The sequence below is a fragment of the Nelumbo lutea genome, chromosome 7, assembly GCF_056320005.1.
Source record: "Nelumbo lutea isolate HS-2025 chromosome 7, American lotus-T2T, whole genome shotgun sequence".
Lineage (NCBI taxonomy): Eukaryota > Viridiplantae > Streptophyta > Magnoliopsida > Proteales > Nelumbonaceae > Nelumbo > Nelumbo lutea.
Window position 1 is genome coordinate 28,854,821 of NC_142690.1, and position 12,677 is coordinate 28,867,497.

The window sequence follows — 12,677 nt, forward strand, 5'->3', positions numbered from 1 at the left end:
GAGGTGCGCGAAGAGGGAGTGGCAATTGGGCGGGTTGGGTTCGGTTCGGTTTGGGTTAAGCTTCACCCAACCCATCTGACCCACTAACCCGTAAATGACCCAGTTAAACCGCCCAACCCACTAATCCTATATGCATAAATTACATAAAAATATAACATAAATTAAAGAAAAATATAACAAAATTTATAAAAAAAAACGTAAAAAACAAAAATTACAAAAAAATATAACAAAAGTTATAAATAAACATAGAAAATGAAAAAATAACAAAAAAATATAGGAAAATAAAGTAAGTACTATAAACAAATATAGAAAATATAAATAACAAAAATTACAAGAAAATATTATAAAAGTTACACCATAGGTAAGAGTTTTTATGTTCAAATTGAGCTTCAGGCTTTATATAAGGGTCACGCTCGAACTCGAGCCTAGACATTTTCTATTAATAAAGAGGCAAAACTTGACCCAAAGCCAACAAAATGCAGCCCATGAATAGGTTTGTTCGACACCAATTGATGAAGACTCTTTCGTAGAGATGTAAATCGGGTCATATTGGGCCCAGCCCATTACTATAGAACGTGGGCCATGCTACGGCCGAGCCCATATCTCTAGGTTGCGTCAAACTTGGATTTTCAGGCTCGCACTCTAGCATGACACAACACGACAAAGTGGGTCATGCAAGCTCAAGCCCATGGACCGACCCACAGCATGGCCTGGCGCAGCCCATATATATTTATATTTATATTATTATATATATAATAATTATATAATTATATGCATATATATGTACATGTAATAATAGTTATATATAATATATAATATATTAATATATATTTTCAATTTTATTATACTATCTATTCCAATTGTATATTTCATTTATAAACAATTGTATAAATGAAAATCTGTCCGTCTTCACACACTCCAATTGTTTTCAATTCTTTTTAATGTTCAGATGGGATTGATTAGTAAGAGAGGAGTTGGTTTTAGACGAAAGAAATGACTTGATTAAGAGAGAGTAGAGTTGTAGAATAGTGGAGAGAGAGAGATGAAATTTTGAGGTAGATAACTGTGACCCAACCCATTAAATAGCACTTTATTGGGTTAACCAACCCGCTAGTGACCTAGGCTAAATGGTTACAACCAAAAAAGTTAATTAATGGATGGATTGGGTTAAAAAAATTGCCACCCCTAGAAAAGAGTGCTCAGGCCCGGCCCGGAACATCTATACTACTTTAAAAAGTACGAATAGCCTCAAGAATATTTTTGAAATTTTGTGACGACAAAACTTACTCCTCTATATTTAAATTTATTGATAAAAATCTATACTACTTTAAAAATTACGAATAGCCTTGAAGTCTGACTTAAGGGATCTGAAGGTAGAATGTTATAGCTCTTCTAATCTCTGGCAAGGGAGACCTTTTGAGCTTTAACCTCAGGCCCATCTGTGGTCTGGAGAATGTACTATGTATAGCTCAAGCATGTAAATGGACCTGGTCTTAAGGATACCCTTTAACAACTTCAGAACTGTGGCATATTTACCAGAAAATGTGGATGACTACCAATACATCTACAGAGACAGGGAGAGTATGTATTTTATTCCTTTCTTCGACTGCCTAATTTTCGTTGTATGTATAATTAATTTGGACCCACCAAAAGGATTACTTTATGAAAAAATCATTAGGATTTGATGCAAGTATTCTTTAATATGGGAGCCGTTTCATGGTAACATGCTTCTATTTGTAGTGAAGTTTGTATACAATCTTGGCCATCCATCAAATAAGTTCAACTTTGGTCTCTTGCTTGCAAACATGGGCACTAATATATCAAACTTATAGGGCCCATTTAACTGGGCCGTTCCTATTTCAATTGTTTGGTCGAATGGAATTGGAATTCCATTATTATTCCTGATTCATCCCTCCCTTCTCTTGGGAACGAAATTCGGAATTTTGATTCCGATTCCACTGTGATGACTACCATTCATGATTTTTTTTTTCAGAACATCAACTTTAAAAAAAAAAAAAACAACTGAAAAAAGTATTTTGAACAGAGTCTAGTGTTCTTTGAACTGAAGTTTGTTTCATGAACAGGGTGGGGAGAGGAATACAATAATTCCACTTGGGGCTCAACTAATGACCTAGCCAAAACAAGCCTTCTAGGGTATTTCTAAACAAAACAAATGAGACTTTTGACAAATCATAAGCTTTTGTGGTCTTTTCCATGTCTGCAGTAAGCATCTTCGCCTACTAGGCTGTTAAAAATAGATGAAAGGTTTCATTTGAAGCTTTCTGATTTTTAGCTGTTTTGATATTTTTTACGCTCATATATCTTCGAGTTTTTTGGTCTATAAAATATCAAATAGAAAAGGACCATTTTTCTCTTTCAAGTTCTTCACAGACCGAAAGACGTATGAAAAAGATGCATCAAACATCCTCTCAAACAAGGGTGTAACTTGAAAGACAAGAGTGTAACTTGTCTTTACATTTAGTTTAATATAGTTATTTTATCTATAAAACCAAAAAAAAAAAAAAAAACAAAGGGATAATTTGGGCAAGATTGGATTGAGAATTTGTTAAAATTTCAATGAGCACAAATCCTAATCAAAACCTGATACAGTTGAAAATTTTCCTATCAAACAATCCTACTTAGACACAAACATAATTGGCTAACTAGGAACAAAATAACAGCTAGTATAATTTTCATTCAAAATATATGAACAAAAAAAAAAAAAAACAGAGGAATGCGAATGAGATGGCAAGAGAGAACTTTAGTACCTCCTTGGAAAATCGAAGTTGTCCTTTAGAGTTCCTCAGTAATTAGACTAACAGAGTAGCATTTATCAAAGAAGACAGAGCATAAGTGGTGGCAATAATGAAGAAACCCTAACAAATAGAGAAAAAGAGACAAGGAAAGAGAGAGATATTTACTTGTGAATCAAATGTTGAGGATGTGTCTAAGAGAGAAACTGCAAGAGATAGAGAGAACTGCTGATGTACAACAGTGTGTGAGAGAGATAGCAATAGAGAGAGTGCGAGTGCGAGTGCGAGAGGGGGAGAGAGAGAGAGAGAGAGAGAGAGAGAGAGAGAGACGACTGAGCAAGAAAGAGCAAGAGAGGGATGACTGAGAGCGAGGCTGAGTGAGAGAGGGATGATTGAGAGTGAGGGAGAGCGAGAGAGGGAGACTGAGTGTGTATGTGTGTGTGAGAGAGAGAGAGAAGCAGAGAGACGACTAAGTGAGAGAGAGAGAGAGAGAGAGAGAGGGTAGGAGGAATATTTTAGCGACAATCGTTTGGCCTCTAGTGGCAGTTTTAATCGATTGGCACTAAAAATCTATCTTTCTAGTGGCAGTTGCCAAACAACTAGGTCGAAAACTGCCACTAGAATTTTATTTTCTTGTATTGCAAATTGGGTAATTAGTTATTGATATTAAATGAATTGAAAATAGTTAATTTTAAGATATTCAATGCATTCAATTATATCCCATTAAATCCAACCTTTAAGGTATTAATTTGCATTCACCTTCACTGAATCATATATTTAAGATTTCTTTATTTCTTCTCATCATTAAATTCTATAATTAAATACATATATAATAAATTAATAATTTCAATAACATAAAAACTTATACTTTTAAAATCTACTTGGAAAAAATAGTGTTTTCATCTAGGTGGTGGTAAGAAATTAAACCATTTCGGTCAAATGGGCCAATCCATGTTGCCACAATTAAATAATAAAATTCAAAAATATATAAAATACAAAAAATATAGAAACTAAAAAAATGGAAACATTTTTAACATCATATATTTGACATATTTAACAATAATAAGTATGATAAACAATGTTTTAAAAATCGACCCACTTTTACTTTCAAGTCACAGGTCACTGGTTCAACTATCAAGGTCAAATGAGTCAAACCGCTCTATGTCAATACTATGTGTGTATGTAAAAATACATATTTTATCAATAAATAGCAAATTTATATTTTACATATATCATAATTATTTTTTACATATATTACATATAATAAATGTATTATGTTACATTTATTTATGTTTTTTAATTCCGTTTTAATTTTTTTATTTATAAAAAAATATTAAAAATTACAATTTGGGGTCAAAAAAGGGTTTTTTTTTCTCACAAAAATAGCAAGGCAATGTGCATAATGCCCTTGGAACGTATAGATCTTGAAAATTTATAAAAAAAACCCAACCGGACATCGGGTTGCAAAGCTATAGATCCAAAAGTTTGCACATAATTAAGTGTGCAATATGTGACTTGGTTACTGGGTCGAACAGGCCAATGGTTGAATCGCCCAAGTTAAACAGTTTTTAACCAAAATGAGGAGTTTCAATAGAACCAAACCTAGAATCAATGCCGAGTGATGGTTTGAATGGTTCAATAAGCCAGATCAACAACAAATTGAAAACATTGATGATAAATAAAAAGTCTTTTTATTAATGATGGAAATGAAATATAAAATTTCAAACCAATTGGAAGTAAAACTATTTTCCTATTATCTATCATTAAATCTCATATTTAAGGTATATTCTCTTATTAAATCCTATATTTAAGATAGATTTTCCTCATTAAATTGTATTAATTAAATCCATAATATTTAATTTTAATAATGTAAAATAAATATTTTGAAAACAAAATCATTTCCTTCCCTCTTTGTGGTGGATAAGCAATTCAACCATCTAAGGTCAAATCCATTAATAAATAATGTCATAATTAAATAATAAAAATTTAAAATAAATAAAATATATAATACAAAGAATAAAAAGAACCAAGCATGTCATTAATATTTTATTTTCATTATACTGAACAAAATAAGTATGAAATGTAAGAAGTATTTTTGTAAAAGAAAATGGAATGCCAAAATTAAAATCAACCTAAAAATGAAATGATGTCATAGTCAAATAATAAAAATTTTAAAAATAGAAAATACAAAGAATCACAAAAATAAATAGTATGCATAAGATATAATGTTATATTTTTATAAAAAATAAAATATTGGATACATATATAATATTATACATTCATTATATTGAACAAAAATAAATATTATATATAAGATATAATTTTATCAATAATGGAAATGTACTACAAAATTTAATGTCAACATAGAAATCAAACTATTTTTCTTTTTGGGTCATGGGTTAGTGGTTTGGGTCAAATGGATTAATTGATGATATAATAGTTAAATAATAAATATTTAAAATAATAAAATAGTACAAATAATCAGAATAATATATAAAAATATATATATTATTTATGTCAAACAAAAATAAGTGTGATAAGTAAAAATTATGTATATAATGTCGATGAAATATATGATTTAAAATTGATCCGAAAGCAAAGCTCTTTTCTTATTTAAATGGTGGGTCAATAATCCAACTTTTCAAAGAAATTCATGATGTCATAATTGAATAATGAATATTTTAAAAAGATAGAACACAAAAGATAAAAAAGTATAGAGTTTTGTCAAAGACATTTTGGAATATTTTTAATGTTATATAATCAATATATTAAATAAAAATAATTACTAGTAGTAGTAGCAACAACAACAACAACAACAACAACAATAATAATAATAATAATTGTTATTGTAATTTGAAATTTCTATATGTGCACATTTAGTACAAGTATTTAACCATATTGTCACTTTTATTTATTTTTAATTTTATCCTAACTATGATATATCTAAAATTCAAGTATTTAATATGAACAAAAAATTCATATGTGCAACACACGTGCTTAATTACTAGTGTTTTCTAAATGCTAATATAAGATTTGTGTATTTATTTCTGTTTGTACTTTTTCCCAAATTTGACCACCCTGTCTCCTATGATTCTATCCCAAACAGTTAATCTTAGCTTACCCTTTGTCTATCCAAATCCTCCACAAAAACTCTTAAGATACCTCCATTTAACCTTCTAGCCATGAAAGCCAAAAAAACTCTTGAAATGTAATCATTTTTGTCATGGGAAGACTCACCTTGAATACCCCAAATAAAACCCCACAAATTAGCTTTAAAACTCTTAAACGAAACCTCAAGACAAACTTAAAAAATTCACTCCAAAAAGCCAAAAAAAAAAAAGTCCTCCCTCAACATGCATAAGCCAAACCTTGAAAAACCAAGATGACTTCCAAGCCCCAATGTGATTCCAATGGAACCCGATGGGATTCCAATAGAATGGTAAAAAGATATGAGAGAAGTAGGCTGTTATGTCAAATTAAAATATTTAATAAAACAGTGGATGAAAAGAAAATATCTAATTATTGAAGACAGAGTAGTATGGTGCCTATATTTAAGAAAAATTGTAAAAAGTATTGGGGGATTAAACTCATGACCACATTATGAAACTTTGGGAGAGAATTAATAGTTGAACAATGATTATGACTTGAAACAAATGTGTCATAGAATGAATTTGTCTTATGCCAAGGAGATCAATTATGAAACTTATGTTTCTTTTAAGACTATTGATAGAAAAAGTTTAGAGAGAAAGAAGAAACCTCCTTATATATAGTGTTAATTGATCTAGAAAAGGCATACAATAGAGTTTTTATAGAGATAATAAATATATATGAGAGGGCAACAACCAATATTAGAACACTAGTGGGAGAGAAATCAAATTTTACAATTATGATGGGTCTTCACTATGGTTCAACGTGTAGCCCTTATCTATTTTCACTAATCATAAATTAATTGACTAAACATATTCAAGAGGAAGCTCCAAGGTGCATGTTGCTGTTTCCATATGACACCATTTGAATTAACAAAACTAATGAAGGATTAAATGCAAAACTAAGATTATGGGTAGATGCCTTAGAAATAAGAAGTTTTAAAATAAGTATGACTAAAACAAAATATATGACATGTAAATCTAGTACTGGTTGCAATGTGAATTGAGATACATTAGAATTAGAGACCAAGAGATAACTCAATGTAACCACTTTTTGGTACCTTGGTTCAATAATTCATGATAAGGGAGAGATTGAGGAGGGTGTCACCCAAAGAATTAGAGTAGAATGGACAAAATGGAGGGGACCACCTGATTTATATGATAAACAAATACCACTTATACTAAAAGCATGGGCAGCCATGATTTTTCTTAGGGGGGCCAAAAGCTAATATGATTACTTGAACATCCGTCCTAATTTTCATACTAAAAAATGCTAACAATTAAAATAAAACATAATACACGATTCTAAATAGCAAAATGCTAATAATTTTATTTAATTTTTTCAAGTGATGTTTATATATTTTTATTTTTCTAAAAAATGGGTTTTGGCTGAGTTGGGCTTTGCACTCATGATAAAGGGTTATTTACATATATATAATATCTTATATTAAATCATATGTAATATGCATATAAATTTATTTTATACATAATATATGTAATATATATTATAAGTAGGAATTGCAATGGGACGGGTTTAGGGTAGGGACCATACTCCCCATCCCCAACGGAGGCAGGTTCCCTACAAGGACCCAAATTCTCAAAATCTTTTAATTAATAGTTTTTTTTTTTTGAGAAATAGATTTTCTTAAGTTAAAGGAAAATTCTAAAATATGAATAACATTTTAACATTTTAAATATATTATGATATATATATACATACATAATATATAATAAAATATAATATAAATTTAATGTAAAAATATTTAATATATAATTTAGGTCAAGGCGTGGCAGGGACTTCACTCCCCATCCTCGTCCCCACCCTACTAAGGCAATCTCCACCCCCAACCCAATGAATCGGGAAGACAAGTACTTAACGAGGATGGGAAAAATTGCCATCCCTAATATAAGTGTCATATTATAATATTTATATAAAATATATAATTTAATAATTTATCATAAAGTAATGCATATATATATATATATATATATATATATATATATATATAGAGAGAGAGAGAGAGAGAGAGAGAGAGAGAGAGAGAGAGAGAGAGAGAGAGAGAGAGTAAATGAAGGCCTTCAGGCAACAACCCCCACCCTTCAGACACATGGCATTGTAAAATTTCAATAGATATTATCTTAGAAGAGGTTAAACTCTCTCTATTATAAAAGTCTATCCACTCACAAAAAAAGTGATAACTCCACTTCTTAAAATTCACACACTTAGCATCATAATCCCTAAAAAGTGGCCACTTCAAATGTTATGATAATAACTGGATTTTATTCAAACACAACAATTTCAAAAGTAATGATTAAAAAAATAATTTAACTTAAAAATATTCAAAATATGAAATGGTTAAAAATAAAAATAAATGAAATTCATAAAAATGATTAAACAATTAATACAAATGGTATGAATTTCATTCTTTTAGAGATGAAATAGTTTATTAATTGCAAACTAGATTTAACTTTTTTGGAAGCATAACCTAATTTATCTTTTAAAAATAAATTTATCAAATAAGACCTCATTTAATCTCTTAAATCATATTGAAAACAACATAAATTAATAGTGATTTTCCAATAAAGTATGTTAGAATAGATTGTCAATTACAAAGATATAAGACCCTTGTTAATTATTCTAATTTAGTTTTTTATAGTTAAATAGTAAATTTTAAATTAAATGATATTGTAGTTGCCCCTTAGTATGGGGTCATTCTCTAGATAAAACATGATAAGTCTCTTAAATCAAATAAAAAGCCTAACCTAAATGTATAATATAAATAATTTACAAAATTGAAATAATTCAGATTAATGGTCTTGTATTTAGTACGGGGTCATTCCTAGTGTATGCAGTATATATAAAATACATATGTTTAAATATATGTTAGGTTGGGATTGGAACTAAATACAAAACCTAGGTCCAAGCCTGGAATTTTGGGGTTAGGCTTGTGCAAGACAGGCTGAAATGTTCACCCCTAATATAGTCAGGGCAAGGTGGAACAGGTAGCAAGGTATGGGGAGGAGGTGCATGTACATGCTAGAAAGGGTATGGCATGACATGCATTTGGGCATGGTCCCATTTCAGACTTTTGTCGAACACACGAGACCTGTTCACTAAAATTGAAACCCTTGCCTATTTCGAAAAGTCCCCCCATTTCCATTCATTCGCATTTGGATGATCGTACAAAGGAAAATAATAAAAAATACAGTCATAAACAAAGGAAAAGAAGAAAACATAAAAATAACAAAAGAAATTTAAAATTGTATACTTGCACACTTGTACCTTAAATGTAAATCTTTTTTTTTTGTTGTTTTGGTTTCCAAGTTCTAATATATTGAATCAATTTTAGTTTGCATATAGTGACAAATTGATAATAATTTTTTTTAAAATCTAACAAAATCACTATTCAATTCCTCCTATTAATTAGTTACATAAAAACATTAAATGAAAGAGATTTAAGAATCAATAGAACACTAATAGGTTCATCGTTTGATCCATAGAGGGGACCAAAGCTCATATGGCCTCTCTCTCTCTCTCTCTCCTCAGATTTACATATCATAGTATTTTTATCAAACCATAGGGGGCCCTAGGTCTCCCCTACCCCTAACTAAAAAGAAATTTTCATAAAACAATTATAAGGCCAACTATGTTGTATGGAGTAGAGTATTGGGTAGTCAAGAAACAACATGTCCATAAAAGTGTGTGGAAAAATGTATGCTATGATGGATATATAGATACGAATACACTTTAGAAATGCGTGGATACAAATGAAAAATATAAAAACACTTGAATATACTAAGAAAATGAATATAAATCACATAAATACATTAATAATACTAAATCAAAACCTGAATTATCTATAAATAATATATAAACACATGAGAAATGCATACTTCAATAGGTTATATAAAGAGAAACATTACAATCAACAATACAATAATTAACGCTTTATTTCAATTTTTATTAATTCTTGGGAATATTTATTAATTTAGTATTTTTATATAAATAATAACTCTTTTTTAAATAATAAATATGTTCTAATTTTTAACATATATATATTTTTTATTTTACATATAATTGTAAAATAAAACATGTAAATTATTTAAGGTAGATAAAATAAATTATTTATAATTTTTAGTTTTTATTAAATTTTATTGCGGAAATTAAATCTTAAATTCTGTTCATCTTCATTTACATACACGAAAAACACCCCCTGACCTCACCGTACACGAAAAACAATTGGCATAAAAAAGCTCCTGCAATAAGATCCAAACACTAAACCTCAGTTTCTTGAACAAACCGGAATGGAGAAAAACCGCTTTGTGGATAAAGAGAAACGAACAAATCTTAATCCGTTTACAGGAGGTCAGCTTCAGAGTCTCGTCTGCTATTTACTGTGGGCAGAAGAAAAAACTCTCTAATAAAACATTAATTCATTCAAGCTTCAGAGCCTCGTCTCCCTCTCTCTCTCTCTCTCTCTCCCCCGATTTCTCTTTAGAGGTCAAACCCAACAGGAAAATAGGCTCCTTCCTTCCGCCATAATTCCGAACCTCAGCTTCGTCAGATCCGAGCCACTTCTCCGTGCATACAAACTTCCAATTTCCAAACCTGTTTTCTATTTGCCTAACATAAACGAAATCTTCTCTGTTTGCTTCGGGGACCCTTCTCACTACACTAACAAGATCCAAGGAGCAATAAAACTCTAGCTTCTATAGATTGGCGTACAAATCTCGGTCTTCCCGGCCCGCTTCGCACAACGCAAATGCTGCAGCTGCTTGAATGAATTAATGCTTTATTAGAGAGTTTTTTCTTCTGCCCAACTTCAGCTTTCGTTCACCTTAAATAGCAGACGAGGCTCTGAAGCTGATCTCCTGTATGCGGATTAAGATTTGTTCATTTCTCTTTATCCACGAAGCGGTTTTTCTCCATTCCGGTTTGTTTAAGAAACTGAGGTCTGGTGTTCGGATCTTAGTACAGGAGCTTTCTGATGCCAATTGTCAGCGGATGAACAGTGTTTTCCGTGTATCTTCGGGTCTGAAAAGCATTTTTCTCCCAATCATCCTTATTACAAGGTAGTATGGAGATTAAAAACCCAATTTTACCCTTACCATCTTCTTCCTTTTAGCAGCGACAAACCGAATTGGATAACCAATTCGATTAACCAACAATGGGATAACCCCCTCCACCGCCGGCCCCTCTGTCACTCACTTGCCAGTCGCATCATTAAATGAGTTGTACTTTTATCTTCAAAGAAGATGAAGACAATCGGTTTAGTACCTAGAGGCACAAGATGGACACTGTTTCCATGCTAGAGGAGGCCGGTGTCTCTTCTACAAACCTGAATGATCGGGGGCCTCGAACCTAACTTGATGAGCGGAGAGCCTTGGATTTGATTTCTTCATTTTCTCTTTTCCCTCTCTCTCTCTCTCTCTCTCTCTCTCTCTCTCTCTCTCTCTTCATGCTCTTCTTCTTATTCTTCTTCCCCGATTGATCTCACCTCCCTTGATTCAGTCTCCCCCCATCGATCTCACCTCCCATCGTTGCCACTTGTTTTCTCTTTTCTCTCTCTCTCTATTCCCCTATCTCTCTTCTTCCCTCTCTTCTTCTTATTCTTCTTCGCCCCATCGATCTCACCTCCCCTTTCAGTCTGAGAGCACATCATCACCACTGCAACTTCTAGCAGAAGTGGTGGTCTCTCTCTCTTCTTTCCACTCACCTTCTTCTTCTCCTTTCTCCCTATTAAAGGTACAGTCATGCTGCTTTGATACTGAAAAACCTGCCGAAGGTGTGGTCTTAGACTGAAATACAAACCCCAAAACTAAAAACTCTACCATTTTGTGTCCTAATCGACTGGTTTAGAACTAGATGTGTAATCTGAAAAGTTGACGATGACGATGACTGCTTGCTGTCAGTATCACCCATCATAGATGCCGTTCTTCGGCGAGGGGAGGAAACTAATCTCCAGCAGAACCTTCTCCTCCTTAGGCGGCGGCGTTCCCTCTTTCTACTCCTCAACAGTAGGGCTTCCGTACAACTTCACCCGACCAAGAAAGTGGTTTTTCCTCTGTTCGTCGAAGTAGGAGTTGTTATTGCCTGAGAGAACTGAGATATTCCTGCAGTTGGCTATTGATGGTTGCCGGAGAGAACGTAGCTCTCAGACCGAAGGAAAGAAGAGAGATCCCTTGTGCTCGTGATCTCTTTTTATCCTTGCGTTCGTGATCCCTTAGTTAAGGGCGAACGAACATTTTAGTCCTTTAATATTTTAATGGTAATGATAATTTTTCGAAATAGTAGGGGTGGGGGTAGAGTTTAAGAAATTTGCCCTTAGTATTTTTATATAATAATTCTATTTTTTCAAATAACAACTATATTTTCATTTTTAAAATAAAATATATAAATATATATTATTTTTATATTTTTTATATTTTATTATTTTTTGAAAAAAATAATTGTTAAATTATTTATTTTAGTTTTTATAATTATGTTTTTTAATTTTTATTAAAGATAAAAAACAATCCAAAAGTAGTTAGTTTCCAGTTTTGTCAAACTAGGCATGGATACACTTCCATATGCATCCATATTGAATCATATACATCGATACATGTGATATGACCCATATAGAGGTGGATCATGCTCATATGCACGACTCATGAGATGCATGGCCAGTCGTGGCATATCCTGTATCCATGACCATGTATATGGATACGATACATTTTGTATCAAGAATATCGTATCAATACTTTAATCCTTTAATATAACTAACCCGTGATTCTAGGC